The 16,326-nt window shown below is 34.3% G+C and overlaps 1 protein-coding gene and 1 pseudogene across 2 annotated transcripts in view; one reads left to right on the forward strand and one right to left on the reverse strand.

Annotated features, from left to right (window-relative positions):
* LOC137253891 (uncharacterized) overlaps positions 1–16,326 on the forward strand; it is a 239,083-nt gene that overhangs the window by 112,834 nt on the left and 109,923 nt on the right. The window lies entirely within an intron of this gene.
* LOC137254118 (transitional endoplasmic reticulum ATPase TER94-like) lies at positions 6,756–7,410 on the reverse strand (annotated as a pseudogene).

A 16,326-nucleotide genomic window follows, 5' to 3' on the forward strand; every position in this document is an offset into this window, starting at 1 on the left:
CCATATCGTACAAACAAATTCTAGAGCCAGCCCTGGTCCACCTTTATGGCCATATCCCTAAATGGCGTCCATCCATAGAACTATGGCCTACTCTCTCTTAAAATACCCTTTAATACCCTCCATTTGATACACATGTCATACAACCACATTCCAGGGTTACCCTAGGTTCATTTTCCTACATGGTGATTTTCCTTATTTTGTCTCCATAGCTCTCAACTGAGTATGTAAGTAATGTTCGGTTACACCCGAACTTAGCCTTCCTTACTTGTTCTAACTATCATTCTTTTATCCACTCAAATAAATTCTCAATTTTGTGCGTCACCAAGTAGGCGTCACATTCTTCTCTATTTCACTTTATGCAATCATCTCTACATGATAATGCTATGTGTGTGTGTGTCGGTGATACACTTGTGAAAATATCTGCTTTGGGAATTGCCATTCAAAGCAGCTCAATGCCACTCAACTTACTTTTTTAATGATGAATTAATTGCCTACCATAACACAAGCGATGTTGGAAAATGTTGAATTAAATGGCTAATGAAAGAAAGAATAACAATTACAGTTAATCACTACATTTATTTTGAGTGCCAAGTGGCTGTAAAAAGTTAAGTTTTAAAGTTTATGAAAACGAATGCGTGTTTCAATTGAAGTAGTTTGAAGTATGAGAAAAGCTTAATTTGATTGAAAAAGGGGGCGTGTACGAAGTACTCGAAGTTCGATGTATAAAAATACAGGAGTTTCGCAAAGTGGTTGAAGTTAAACCACAAAAGGGGTAACTTTACCAGAAACAAATATTTCGGGCTATTTGAGAAGAGCTTTGTCGGTTTTTTTTTCTATAGCCACCGATAACGACAGGTTGTTGCCTTATATTCTGCTTATTATTTACATCGAAAAATTACCGCCAGCTATATTTCAATTTGTTAACGACATGTAACCGCAGGGTCATCAGCTTTTTATTGTTTTTTTTATAGACGCGTTATCGACGCGTTACAGATGTTTCATCGATTTTATATTAAAGCTTCATCGGTATCTGTTTGAAACTGATGAGTCGTCGGTAATACGCCGATAACATGTTGGTGACACTCCGTTAACAAACCGATAATTTTTTTTACTTTTCCGATAACAAATCAATAACTTTTCGATATCAAATCTATAATACAGCGATACCAAATTGGTAGCATTATCAATAACACTCTGACAACAAATCGATAACTTTTTATTAACGTTGCTATAAATAATGAACACATTTTCGATAGTAAATCGTTAACTTTTCGTTAACAGACCGATACGTAAAATTTTATTCAGGGAAATTCATTTTTTGTGTCATTGCAAATAGTGACACCATTTATATTTATCTTTTATTTGTCGTAATATTTAAAAAATAATTTTGTAGCAAACAATTCAGATAGAGTAAGCAATAATTTCTCCGCAGAATCAACCTACATTTAACACTAATATATACTTCGCCTCCTTATCTCTGGTTCGGGCTAAGTACTTTTATATGTTTATGGGTATTTCTATTATCTTATATGTTTCCTATTCCATTTTTTATACTATTTGTGGTTACGGTTTATTATTTGTTGTTATTGTAGCATTAAGAACACTCCTTGACGATTTTTGGAAGTGCTATCGAGGACCATTGCTTTTCGGATATATATAGATCTGTTATGTTCTGGTAACAAGCACTATTAAGATACTAACCCGACCATCTCAGGAGAGATTTAACATTAGTACGTTCAATCTCCGAGGCCTTACGGCCCTAAATCCCTACTTTAATTAGGAAGTTGGAGTCTCTAAAGTTTCGCCTCGAGTAGATGAGGTTTAATATTTGTTTGAGGAAGCTGTGTGTTGCGTTTATTAACCCCTTGAATCGCATATTACTGTTGTCGATTTTTTTAAGGATTTTATTTGAGTTTCCATGAAGTGTGTTTGATGTTACTTATCCACTCTTTATAACTTTGTAAGAGTTTCAATAGCCACCGCTGTCTGGAAGCAGAGTTGGGAAGTGGAAGAAGATTGTAACTACCTTGGTGTCACCAGATTATTATCAGTTATCGCGAAACAAGTATTGCTTGCGTGAATTATTATGAAATGGTCAAAATCACTTTTTTTACCCTTATAAATATTTAAATTTAAACATTTTTGAAATTTAATGGTGCTGTAATGAATTCTAGGGAGTTCCTGATAATTATGCACTTTCTGCTAACGTTCGAATCGCTGAACTGTCGAATAAATAACTCCAATATTCAGTATTGCAAAGTGGTCTTTATTTAGACTAACTTGGGAGTAGTACAATTATCCTTCAATGTTACGTACAAAACAAAAGCGTGTTTAAATCTAACTGATTAATCATTCCTCAACTTGCGCTGCTTTTATACTCTCTGTTTCCTCGTCCGCATATTTCTCCTAAGGTCTAGACGCTTCACCTTCTAGAACTGTTGTATCTCCAGCTTGGTAATTGAGCCATATACGTGTGTATGTGTGAGTAACAACTTCGGCTGATGACTACATGTGTGTGTGGGAGATATCTCTTCACTTCGAGCTGCTGGTTATGCTTACTGGCTGCTTACTGTATTTGTTGTTGTGATTATTTACTAACAGCATAGTGATGCTAATATTCGTCACACTATTTATGGGTTAATATACATTTTTTTACAATTTTAATATTTTTTTACGATTTTTGATTTTGAATCAAATGTTATCGGATTTAATAATTTTTCTTTGACTTTTATCGACTTTTGTCTCGATATAATTTTTTTCAAATTCGGTGCGTCTCGTGAACCTCTGTGTCTTAAGCAGCTGTACAGAACTTTTATCAATCTATGAATTATATTATATGTCCCTCTTTAACACCACATGGTAAAACAAAACTGTTACATACACGCACTGGTACCCGTCTTTACAGTTGGTACGAATATGTTCGCGTGTAGTTGGTAGACTTTTAATAAAACAACTTGGTTATTTTATATATACTGATTAGGACCATTAAAATTTGTATGCGATTTTTCACACATTCCTATCTAAAATATAAACATAACAAACATTATAAAACAATGGTTAATGAACCTTGAGCACCTGGGAATGTCAAACAAAGTAATTGAAAATAAACAAAAATCCAGCATTAACAGTGATTTGCACCAGATGGCGCAACACTGAATAAATATAGTTGGTAAAAAGGAATAGAAGTAGCAAATTTGCCAGTCAAACAAACCACCGCTGTATAGCTAAATGGTTAGCGCAGCGTGCCTAAAGCGTACTGATGATGAAGGCTTAGCACCCTTCGAAATGGATCTATCTGCGCAGCTATGGCAGGTTGTCTGAAAAATTTTCTACTTACTATTCCAAAAACAAAATATAATTTTTCAAATTTAGAAAAATTAAAAAATAACAATAATTATCATTGGAAAAAAATTATTGTTCTGGCCTTGAGCTCGAATTGAACCTTGAATCATTTATCAATAGGCCGATAAAAACAAAAATAATTGTTATCTAAAATATATGGGGTATTCCATCCCATTTCGAACGATTTTGAACCCGACCCCTTTAGAATTGGCTGAAAGTTTTTCTTCTTTTTCTAGCTTACGAAAGACGTTTTTCAGAAGTTTTTCAAATTTTTTTATCTAACTCAAAAAAAGTTATGAATCTTTAAAAAAACACCGTTTTTGTTTTCAAAATGCTATAACTTTTTCAAAAATTGACCGTTTGGGATTTTTTTTTTAAAGTTTGTTTTTAAATGTACTTTTCGGAAAAAATTCAAAAAAATTTTTACAGTTTTTTTTTTGTAATTTTTCAGTTTTTCGAGATTTTTCGAATTTCGCCCTTTTTTTTCTCATAAAAAACTTCAATCAGTTCTGCAATCATCCCCACTAATCCCGGAGTGGCCCGAGAATTTTTTTTTTTATTTAATTGAAAAAAAAAAACTTTAAAATTTTTTTTGTATTTTTTCCGAAAAGTACATTTAAAAACATATTTTAAAAAAAAAAAGTAATCCCAAACGGTCAATTTTGAAAAAGCACCGTTTTTTTTCAAAATATTTAAAACTTATTTTGAGTTGGAAAACGGTGTTTTTTTTTTCAAAATGCTATAACTTTTTCAAAAATTGACCGTTTGGGATCATTTTTTTTTAAATATGTTTTTAAATTTCCTTTTCAAAAAAAATACAAAAAAATTTTAAAGTTTTTTTTTTTTAATAAAAAAAAATTCTCGGCCCACTCCGGGATTAGTGGGGATGATTGCAGGATTGATTGAAGTTTTTTATGAGAAAAAAAAAACGGGCGAAATTCGAAAAATCTCGAAAAACTGAAAAATTACAAAAAAAAACTTTAAAAATTTTTTTGAATTTTTTCCGAAAAGTACATTTAAAAACAAATTAAAAAAAAAGTTATAGCATTTTGAAAACAAAAACGGTGTTTTTTTAAAAATTCATAACTTTTTTTGAGTTGGATGAAAAAATTTTAAAAACTTCTGAAAAACGTCTTTTGTAAGCTAGAAAAAGAAGAACAACTTTCAGCCAATTCTAAAGGGGTCGGGTTCAAAATTGATCTAAATGGGATGGAATACCACATATATATAATTTATAAGAATAAAAAAAGTCCACCACCCCACCTAATTTGTGCTTTGTTGCCCATTTTGAATCTCGTTTTCCAACTCACAAATGTACTGCATTAAATATGACAAGCTAATCAAAAACTTATTAAAACTGTACACGACCTTCATTTGCATTAAAAGCACTTTTATAATTTAATATTAAAGATACAAACTTTAACTAAAACATTTTTGCCTAAAGTAAAAGAAAAACTTTTTTGTTTATCGAGGTCCTCTTGGTGAACTTTAGCCTCAATAATTATCATCAAAAGTTCTCACAAGCAGAGAATTTCGTTTTATTCAATTTGTTTAGTTGCTTTCCTTGCATAAAGCATACAGCAAAACATAAAAACAAATCAAGCTAACTTTTACTACATTTTAGTTAAGTCTAAATGTTTTGTTGTCCAATTCGCTTTTCATAAACAAGCAGACTTTATAAGAATATCTTTGCTGTCAAAACCAAGACCATATCTACTTATTATTTTATTACCATTTTTATGCTTCGCTTTGAACTGAGTTTTCGCATAGGATAACAGCTAGCTGTAGGCGAGGAGCATACTTTCTGGCGCTTTGCCACACATACACAAAGTTGGCTTGTTTGAATTGTAAATAAAAAGATGATAAAAAAATTTCAAGGACTACCTTTATATAAATGGACCAAAAAATAGAAGGCAATATTTAATTTAATACAGACATAATCTTTTTGAATTTTGACTAAAAAACTTTAACAATAGCTCTTGTAAAAGAATTTTGGGATTTAAAACTATAAAGGTGGAGCGCAATATTTCAATTTAAGGCAAACCATGTTCTTGGGATTACCTAATTGATTATTTAAAATTTAAGCACGCGCTCTACCTTTATAATTTTAAATACCAAAAGTCTTTTACAAGAGCTATTGTTAAAGTTTTTTAGTCAAAATTCAACAAGATTATGTCTGTATTAAAGGAAAGATTGTCTTCTATTTTTTGGTCCATTTATATAAAGGTAGTCCTTAAAATTTTTTTATCATCTTTTTATTTTGACTCTTTTCGTGCTGCCTACAAAAAGGCATTTGAAATTTTGGGTTCTGACTCACGGCCCAAGTTTCAAGTCTCTAGCTCACCGGGAATTTAGTTAAAAATCGATTGCAAGATTCCCCCCGTTTTTAAAGGAATTGCAGTTATCTTGACTAGCGCGTCCCCTAGCGGAACTTTGTTTTCTACAAGCTGTATTGTCACCAGGCCTCTAACTAAGTGCCAAGTTTCAAGTCTCTAAGTAACCGGGAAGATAGGTAAATATGGATTAAAAATTCCCAAATTAAAATTTGTTTTCTTACCATCTCGATCCGCGTGCGCCACCTAGCTAATTTTGTTTGATCAAATGTTGCATTTTCACCGAGTTCTGAGCCATGGCCCAAGTTCCAAGTCTCTAGCTCACCGGCAAGTTACTCAAAAATCGATCGCAGGATTCCCCTCGTTTATCAAGGATTTGTGGTTATCTCACTTAGCGCGCCACCTAGCGGAATTATGTTTTCTGTAAATTGTATTGTCATCAAACCTCGAACTGCGTGCCAAGTTTCACGTCTCTAAGTTACCGGGAAGTTAGTTTAAAAGGGATTGAAAGATTCCCAAATCAAAATTAATTTTCTTAATATTTCGATCCATGCTCCACCTAGCGAAACTTTTTTGATCAAATATTGCAATGTCACCGAGTTCTGACTCACAGCTCAAGTTTCAGGTCTCTATCTCACCGGGAATTTACTTAAAAATCGATCGCAAGATTCCCTGTGTTTTTTCAGGGATTTTCGTTTATCTCGTTTCGTCTGCCACCTGGCGGCATTTTGTTTTCCATGAATTGTAGTGCCATCGACTCGCAAACTATGTGCTAAGTTTCAAGTCTCTGGAATGGTTCTTAACCGATTTCGTTAATGTTTCTTCAAAGCATTCCATATAGTAAAAGCAACCTGTCTGCCGAATTTTGTTACGATAGGTTTAACGATTTTTGGTTTATGATTAATAATATTTGTAAAATTGATTTTATCAGAAGTGGGCGATGCCACGCCCATTTAGAATTTTTTTTTTTCAATATCAGTCCACATGTCAAATTTCAACATTCTAGGTGTATTATTTACTAAATAATCAGATTTTATGTGTTTTCCAAAATGTTATATATATAAAAAGTGGGCGTGGTTATCATCCGATTTGAGTCTGATCTACATCTTTAGCTAACGAAGATTTACGCAAGTTTGTCTTTAGGATATCATCACGCGACTTATCATCGGGAAGTGGAATATAAATCAACTGATCCAAATGGCCAGGACGCAAGATAGCCGGATCAATAACGTCTGGACGATTGGTGGCACCAATTATGAAAATGTTCTTTTTAGCACCCATACCATCCATTTCGGTTAAAATTTGATTAATAACACGATCGGCAGCGCCGCCAGCGTCTCCTACATTACCGCCACGTGCTTTAGCAATAGAGTCCAGCTCATCGAAGAACAACACAAGGTGCAGCTGAGCGTGCCTTATCGAAAATGTCACGAACATTAGCTTTAGACTTACCAAACCACATAGTAAGCAATTCGCGTCCTTTAACCGAAATAAAATTGGCCTGACACTCGCTAGAGATGGCTTTAGCTAGTAAAGTTTTACCACAACCAGGTGATCCGTAGAAAAGCACACCTCGACTTGGCTGCATACCGAATTTCAAGAATTTGTCTGAATGCTCAACTGGATATTGCACCAGTTCTTGCAATTCCTTCTTAACATTCTCCAAGCCACCAATGTCTGTCCAAGTGGTGTTTGGTACTTCCACCACAGTCTCACGCAATTCTGAATGGCTCATGGCGCGTATTCTGACTGGACACTGCCTTCTGGCGTCACATGCCTTTAAATTAGGCTTGGTCAGTGATGGCATATGTAGGAAGCGCGGGTTGGAGAAGGAAACAATCGAGCACGTTCTGTGCACGTGCCATGCACTTGCCAGGCTAAGACTCCAGCTATTAGGAGTGATACAGCTGTCAGATCTAGAAGCAGCAAGTGGCTTAAGTCCTAGGAAGCTTCTAGTATTTGCCAAGAGGACGGAGTTAATTTATAACATAGGTCTTGGTTTTTGATAGGGTTTTTCAGTTTTGTCGTTAAAACAAACTTCTGGTAACACTACGGACTCAGTCAGCCTATGTGAGGTCTCCATGGACCGGCCAGTTCAACCTAACCTAACGTATCATCCGATTTCGCTCATTTTCAATACCAATATATTATGTGTCCAGATAAGCTCGTGTGCCAAATTTGTTGAAGATATCTCAATATTTTCTCAAGTTATCGTGTTAACGGGCAGACGGGCGGACGGACGGACGGACATGGTTTAATCAAATTTTTTTTTCGATAGTGATGATTTTGATATATTTAAGTCATACATATAGACTTGATTCCTTCATACCTGTACAACCAACCGTTATCCAATCAAAGTTAATATACTCTGTGGGCAAAGCACGCTGAGTATAAAAATTGAACAAAAAAAAATATAAGGCCAAAGAGATGTGTAATAGCTAGTGAATACCAGTGAATACAAATTTTTAATATCCTTCTTTTTTTGGTTTTATGTTTGTCACAGAACACAACAAGGATTTTAAATTACGTTGTCTTAATTTGTATAGATGTGTATCTGTTTGTAAAGACGCAATCTCGCCTATGTATGTAAAAAAGTGGTGTTCTATTTTTTTGTTGAAAAAGTAAATTAGAACTTCACAGCCTTAGGCAAATTATGTATGTGCTACTGAAGAGAATGATTGATGCTTGGACAGTTGTTGTTTCCTGAACTGGCATGAGTCTCATGATATATAAAATATAAATTTTAACACGTTGACTGCCAACTACGAGATAACTCGTAGTATGATTTCCCTTCCAGAAAGCCAATTACGAGTTATCTCCTACTACCTAAAACTACCACTTTTTGTGTAAATACGAGTAAAACCGTATTATAATAGTATTAGTATCGATAAATGGCTTCTGGGATAAGAAAAAAATTTTGGTTTTGGCTTCCGTGAGCTTTCGTTTTATTAAAAAAAAAATTTATGGAAAAATTCATTCAATATAATGCAAAAATTCATAATGGAAAAGTTAACTCAAATACAAGAAATAAAGTAATATATTATTATTTGTGGAAGTTTTTAAAACAATTTTCCACACAAAGGGCTGGCTTCTCTGGACAGACTGGACAGAAGTAACACGTTTCTCGGCGTTTTTTTTCTTGGATATATACGCGACATGGCTTTGTCGGACGCTGTTTTTTTTCCGTTGGTGGTAAACACTCTAAATAATTGAGCTCTTTAGATCTATTTTTTTTAAAGACTGGTTGAAAATCTCCAATCAACGCCAAGACGAGTTCTTCTCTGAACTTTATCAGTTTTATTTTAGATGAAGTTACTTTTTGGTAAATTCTGTGAGCATTTTGTATATATATCTCTATAATATGAAGTGAAACCTTTTTGTGCCATCTAATAGTCTTTCTTAGAGATGAGTAGTACGAAATCATTTGATCTGATCGGTCAGTGCCAGACATTCCATTATTGTAATCTCGAATTATATTCGGTTTCATAGAAATTCTTCCATTGCGATTGGGCACCTCTACCATTTCAATAGCGTGCATGTTTGAAATGGAAAGGACTTCTCGTTTGTCTTTCCATTTGCATACAGTAACAGGACCATTTGTCTGCCACAAACACTCCCCTATTTTTAGTTTACGATTTACCACATCTTTGGGGTTTCCTTTTCTGTTATTTCGTAGGGTTCCACACACATAAGTTTTTCGTGTATATAACAGTTTTGTAAGACTAACTGAATTATAAAAATTATCCATGTAAAGCGCGTAGCCTTTATCGAGATAGTCCTCAAGTAAATGTAAAACAACGTCAGCAGTGTGACCTACATTATGGGTAGTTTACTCAGATTTTCCGCTGTAAATTTTTATTTTTATTACAAGACCGTCGGACTCACATATTTCATATAGTTTGACACCATATTTGTGTTTTTTATTTTTTATGTACTGGCGGAAAAGCGATCTTCCCCGCCATAGCATCATGGATTCGTCAATACAAATATTTTTACTTGGTACATAGTTTTCACGCATAACATCGTTAAAATGATTTAGGATTGGTCTCACCTTGTATAATCTGTCGATAGATGGTTGTGAGTTATCAACCAAATGAAAATAATGAAGTATAAAATGGAATCGATTGCGGCTCATTTGTGCGCCAAATATATAGCTTGTTTGTGTTCCAGTAATGTTCTATTGTTGGAAAAGTACAAGGACCCATTTGCAATAAAAGAGCAATAAAAACTTTCATCTCTGTAGCACTTGCGTCTTGCCAATTTGATATCCTTTTAGTTTTTTTTATAGCATTTTGATTCCCATTTTCCAATGTTGCAATTTCTTGCGCAGCATATAAATTAGTTTGTTCTACCAGTAATGCAAAGTAATGCAAGAAACTCATCCGAAAAAAATAAATCCACCAGCGTTTGTACTGTAAAATTTGATGTATCTAATTTCACACAAACATTTTCTTCGAAAAGAAATAATTCAGGATTGTGTTGAACTTCTGTCAACAAATCATCATTCTCATTTTAAGTTGTTGCTTGAAAATCATCGTCATTATTATCAGATTCGGAGACGTCTTCAGGTTCGGAGATGACTTCATCTTCACTATGACTTGTATTCTCAGAAGGCTCATAAATGTCGTTACTACCATCGCTGAAATCATCTTCTGAATCACTTAGATTTGCGTTGTACTCAATTTCACTTTGATTCAGTGACCTTTTCCTATACATATTGGGTTCTTGATAATTATAACACTAATTTTAGAGAATGTTTATAAATCTAAAAAGAAAGAAAATAATAATAAAATTATGATAATTATAATAAATAATAATAACTATAAAACAAAATACTATAGAAAGCAAAAATGATGTTTTTTTAGGAAAAAAAGGACCTACCTACTACGAGATAATTCGTAGCGAGTTCTTCCCCAGACGCCAACTACGAGATAAGTCGTAGGTCCTTTTCCTCCTTTAAAAAAACATCATTTTTGATTTTTGATGATACCAATGATCTAGAAATAGAGCTTTTAGTAATATAATGTGAAAAAATCTAAATGCCATTTTCGGCCAGTTTTCTGAAAATGGCCTTGGCAGTCAACGTGTTAAGGCGCTTTGAGCGTGAATGTCATTACGGATATGAGTACGTTATTATTCTTGTGCAGAACTTTTAAATGTAAAATGAACGAGCTTGCTATTTCCTGACAAAATTTGTCTTTAACATTTTTAAACTTTTTTTTTTTTGACACTATGGATACATTCAGAAAAATTCTTGTATAATGAACTGGTTTGTCTCATTTGGAAACAAGGTTCAATCGCTCAAATATGACGCAGCCCGAATTAGAATCCTAAATGTGCTAATACACTTGAATCCCTGTAGGGTATATATGGAATAAAAAGGGACGCGAGAGCGAACGTGAAAAATGGCAGTTTTCCCTCGGAAGTAGTTGCTAAGCCAAAAGGAGGCGACGCAAAGACGCCGGCTTTCTTGGAGAGGCCACAGCGAAGTAACACTAGGTTAGGTTGGTTGCAAGGGCTGAGCTGGGTACTATGGTAACAGCTCACTACTTAGGCCACCAATGGGCCCATTGTAATAGCCTATAGGGTCTCAAAGATGACCCCTAACCTGCCCAAAGCGGGTCAAACCACCTCGTGGAAATGATAAATTTTGCTAGAGCGTTTACTTCATAGCTAGAGACCTCAGCGAGGTCATGTAGAAAAGGTTTACCAAGGATGGCCAACCTACGCCTACTAAGCGCTGGACAATGAGAGAGAAGGTGCTGGACACTCTCTTCCTCTTCTGTACATCTGCAGCTGTGACAATAGTTGAAGGTCGTTGCCCCCATTCTAGCACCATGCGTGCCTATTAAACAATGCCCTGTTAGAACCCTTATCAGGGACGATAGAACTGATTTATTTAAAATCAGAAGCGCTTCTGTGCGTCCCTTGTCATATGAGGGCCAGGTTTGACTGGAAGTTCTCACACGATGATATGTCTGACCATAGTCCATTTGCAATTCTTATAGTGCTTGTGTTCACACGAAGCCTGAAAGTGGCCATGGGTATACCTACCGAATCATTTCCCTGAGGTAACACTAAGACTCCGGCTCTTTTCGAGAGAAAGAGCGATTTGGTGCCGCACTTTTTGTTGTAGCGCTGTCGCTAACGGTGGCGTTGGTTGATAGTAGCAATTATTTCGAATAGTTATATCCTGATCGATGCGAGAACATCGTGGCTTAGGAAGTTGTTCTGAACCCCAAGAGACAAGCACGAGCGCGCGGATGTATGGATACCATACGTGCTGAAATCAGACGATACGCTGCGACTTTTGCAGATTTACAACCGAAATATACCGATACTGAATTAGAAGGTACTTGATGTGTCCTGGCTTATGGATAAGAGTCAGCATTTAATCTTACGAATAAACAGGCTGTTGGAGAACGTGCTGTACACGCTGCTTGGAAAAATTTCTTAGGTATTTATCTGCGACCGAATAAAAGAAGTCCCACGGACAATAATCGTAATACGCTTGAGGATGGCGTGGTTGAAAGAGACGTTCAAAGCCTTAGAACAATTGTTCAACAGGGGGATATTGACATCACGACGAAGGTGCTAGAGAGAGATAAAAAGCCAAATGGGGCTGCGAGTCGCAGTTATAAACCTCTAACACCGCGAAGTCCCAAGGATAATAATCCTTACATCAATCTTTTGTAATTTTTTCTGGAAATTTTATTGCCTTCAGCTTTGTCTTCCGGCTCGGGGCTCTTCTTTTCAAATTCGGCTGCATAATCGAGGATTTATCGAATTGAATTTGTTTCTTAGCATACTGCCCTTAATCTGCTATAACAGTCTCACGAGCTTATTTTAAGTTGTGGCTTCCGCAATCGGGAGGCTCGGTATATCGCCTCTGCCCCTTCCGGTTTCAAATATATATACCCTGTTCAGGCTGAGATCGCTGCTTCGGTTTCTCCATACAAATGCTCGCTTATGCAATTTTGCTTCTTTCCCGACGTGTGACGATATTCTCTTTTTCTAGTTATTCGTACTGTCGTTGAAAGATTTTGAGTTAATAATATTTATTGTACAACTATTCTGTACGACTAGACAAGTACTAAGTTAACTTACTCAAGGTGATACCTTCACCGATCAACAATTTGACCATCTCAAACATCAACTAGCTTTCTTGAATTTCGACTTTTGCCTTTTCGCAACTGACAGAAAGATACCAAATACAAACTTATTAACCTTATTAAACTTTAAGCAATTTTATTTTCTTTTGTCCACAAAACAACAAAAAAAATTATTATAATAGCAGATATCTGCTACATTTTGTTCTTCCGTTTTTTTTTTTTGCTGAAAAAGTTTTGCGTTGACATTGTTGTGGTCATTTCAATTAATTAGGTACCATCATTTTGCCAATTTCACATAATTATGGTTAGATATTTGGTTATTTTCCATTTCCGTTACACAATAAAATAGAAATACTTTGCGGAATACCATAATGAATATCACTAATTTGTTGGGGTAGTGGCTGCCTGAATTTTGATATAGAAACTTGCATACCTACAAACTACATAAATAAATATGCTTTTATCTACTAAATTATATCTGCCACACAGTGCTGGTTAGATATTGCAATAGCCTGCGTACCGGATATCCATTTATTAACTTCGCTCGAATATATGGTAATGAAAGAGCAGATAAGCTGCAAAGGAGGGCGCAGTCTTTGCAGTTTTAACCGTGGAAAGAACGCAAGGGTTGGGGGTGTTTAGCCAGGCAAGAAATGTGTGAACTCAAACGGCAGGCTTGAAAATGTGGAAGGTCATGTGCAAATCACTCAACTTGGGAGTAATTCTTGTTTTGTGAAATGATGATATAACCAACATTTTTCAGACATTTGAATAAATTTTTACTATATTTTTTTTTCATCATTTTCCGAATTCAGATGAACGTTTACACCTTTGCTTTAGTTCAGAAAGAAAGTTACAATCGAAGTTCAGAATTTTCAATTCAAGTTCAGAAAATTACAACTGAAATTCGTAAATGTCAATTAAAGTTCAGAAAATTACAACTGAACTTCAGAATTTTCAATTGAACTTGAATTATTATTTCTGAACTTTAATTGGAATTCTCTGAACTTCAATTGTAATTTCCTCAATTTCAGTCGTAAATTTCTGAGCTACAAATATAAATTCTGAACTTCAATTTTAATTTACTGAGCTACAAATAGAAATTCTGAACTTCAATTATAATTTTCTGAACTTGATTAGAAAATTCCCAACTTCAATCGTGGCTTTCACAAAGTTGCAATTGAAGTTCAGAAAGTTAAAATTAAAGTTCAGAATTTTCAATTCAAGTTCAGAAAATTACAACTGAATTTCAGAAATGTCAATTGAAGTTGAGAAAATTACAACTGTAGTTCAGAATTTTCAACTGAACTTGATTGGAATTTTCTGAAATTCAATTGCACTTTTCTGAATTTCAATTGTAATTTTCTGAGCTACAAATATAAATTCTGAACATCAATTTTGAATTACTGAGCCACAAATAGAAATTCTGAACTTAAGTTTTAATTTTCTGAGCTACAAATAGAAGTTCTGAACTTAAATCGTAACTTTCTGAATTTCAATTGCAACTTTTTCAACTAAAACCGAAAAGGCTCTAGAAAACTGATTTTTTTCATCAATTTCGTCATTGTTTTATTGGCCAATTGATTAAGTTAGTAGGATTGAACCCGAGCTCAAGGTCTAAATAACTATTTTTTTACTTTATTATTGTTGTGGTTTTTTTTTTTCAATTTTTTTTAATTTGAAACATTTTTAATTGGAATAGAAGAAAGGAAAAACCGTGTTGCCGATGAAAGTTTAGCAGGTACGAAATGGAAGAAAGCCCCCGAAATAGATCCATGCAACGAGCTATAATAGTTTTCTTAAGTTTTTACTTCCCTCTATTCTAATTTAAAAAAATTTCAATTAAGTAAACAATATAACATAACATTAATAAGGAAAAAAATTTATTGTTAAGGTTTTGAGATTAATTCGAACCCACGATCTATTTCTTTAAAATTAACCAGAGCTCGCTCAGTTGTTGAATTTAAACCACAACAGAGGTAACTTTACCAAAAACAAATAATTTCGGCCATTGAAGAGGAACTTCGCCCGCTTATTTTACATTTTATTTGTTTTACTATTGGCTTATTGTCGAAAATGAAATTATCGTATTGTTATCGCCAAGTCATCGCTTTCTTATTCTTACTACTTTATTATGGAAGTCTTATCGATATCGGTTCATAACAAAATGATGAGTTGTCGATAACAAATCGATACGACACGCAACAATAAATTACTAATGATCAGATAACAAAGCAATACTTTTTGTTAGCAAATCGATATATTCTGGATAAATAATCGATAATTTTTTATCATAAGTCGATAAATTTTCGATAATAAATTGATAACTTTTCGATTGTAAGGCAATAACACACGAACGACACATCGTTAACCCTCCGATATATCTATACATTTTCTATAATCGATAATTTTTCTGTAGCCAACCGATGATTTGTCGATAGCAAGCTTAATATATTTCCATACCAAATGGATAACTCGCTCCTACCTTGCCGATATGACACCGATGAGAAACCTATAGCTCTCGTTATAACAAACCGATAACTCATCTATAAACATCCTTAAACATTTATATAACAAACTGATAAAGCGGCTCCGGTTTTGACTCCTACCCCCACTTTCTTCTCCCATCCTTTTTTTTTCCTTTCAGCATGAAAAAAATCTCTAAAAAGCAAAAACAAAAATACATTAATCTTTTTTCCAAGTCTGATCTCTGCTTCTTTTTCTTAAACTTCTATTTTAGTTTAAGTTTACTTATTAAACATTTAATTTCCCCTGCACATAGTCTATCAGGATGCGCAAGGCTAGCTAGGTCGCAAGAAGATGCGCACAGTGGCGCCTCTGCCGTTAAAGCATGGCAAAAATCAAAAAAATCATGAAAGCGTTCGCTAAACCTAATACATGTTTCTAATAGAGAATTTTCCAGGGATCAAGAATATACAACTGGCTTTAGAGCCACTCAAAGTTGACCAATTTTCAACATTGGGAAACATTTGAATTTTTTCTTCTTTTTCGTTGTATTTAAAATGATTTTGTGAGTAAAACGGTTGTCGTTTGCAATTAAAGATAATTTAATTTAGGATTGAAACAAAAAAATTGTGTTTTTTTTTTGGTAAAAGTTGGCGGATATACCTGTTTTTCGAAATGCCTATTTTTAGGCCCTTTTTAAAACTTTGATGGAAAAAAAAAAAAATGTTAAAATATGTGCTCCGTCAAATTAACAGTAGTTATTTGTGAAATATTCAGTTACCTAAATTCATAAAGTCTACCTGCATCCAGCTGCAACTTCACTTTTTACATCAAATAAAGTTAAACAACCTTGGGCATAAATACGCGCCTGAGCAGGTATATATAATTCAGTCGGCCGTAAGGTCATTTTTGTTATTGGAACTTGTTAACAACATACATTTTTTTAGTTACGAATTGTATACCTGAAATTCATTTTAATAATTTGAGTAGGTACATAAAGATATCCATCATACAATGCACATTATCATTTGTCTTTTGGAGATTAAGGATTTAAATATTCTGTCTACTTAAAT

Source organism: Eurosta solidaginis, chromosome 5, assembly GCF_040869045.1.
Source record: "Eurosta solidaginis isolate ZX-2024a chromosome 5, ASM4086904v1, whole genome shotgun sequence".
Classification (NCBI taxonomy): Eukaryota; Metazoa; Arthropoda; class Insecta; order Diptera; family Tephritidae; genus Eurosta; species Eurosta solidaginis.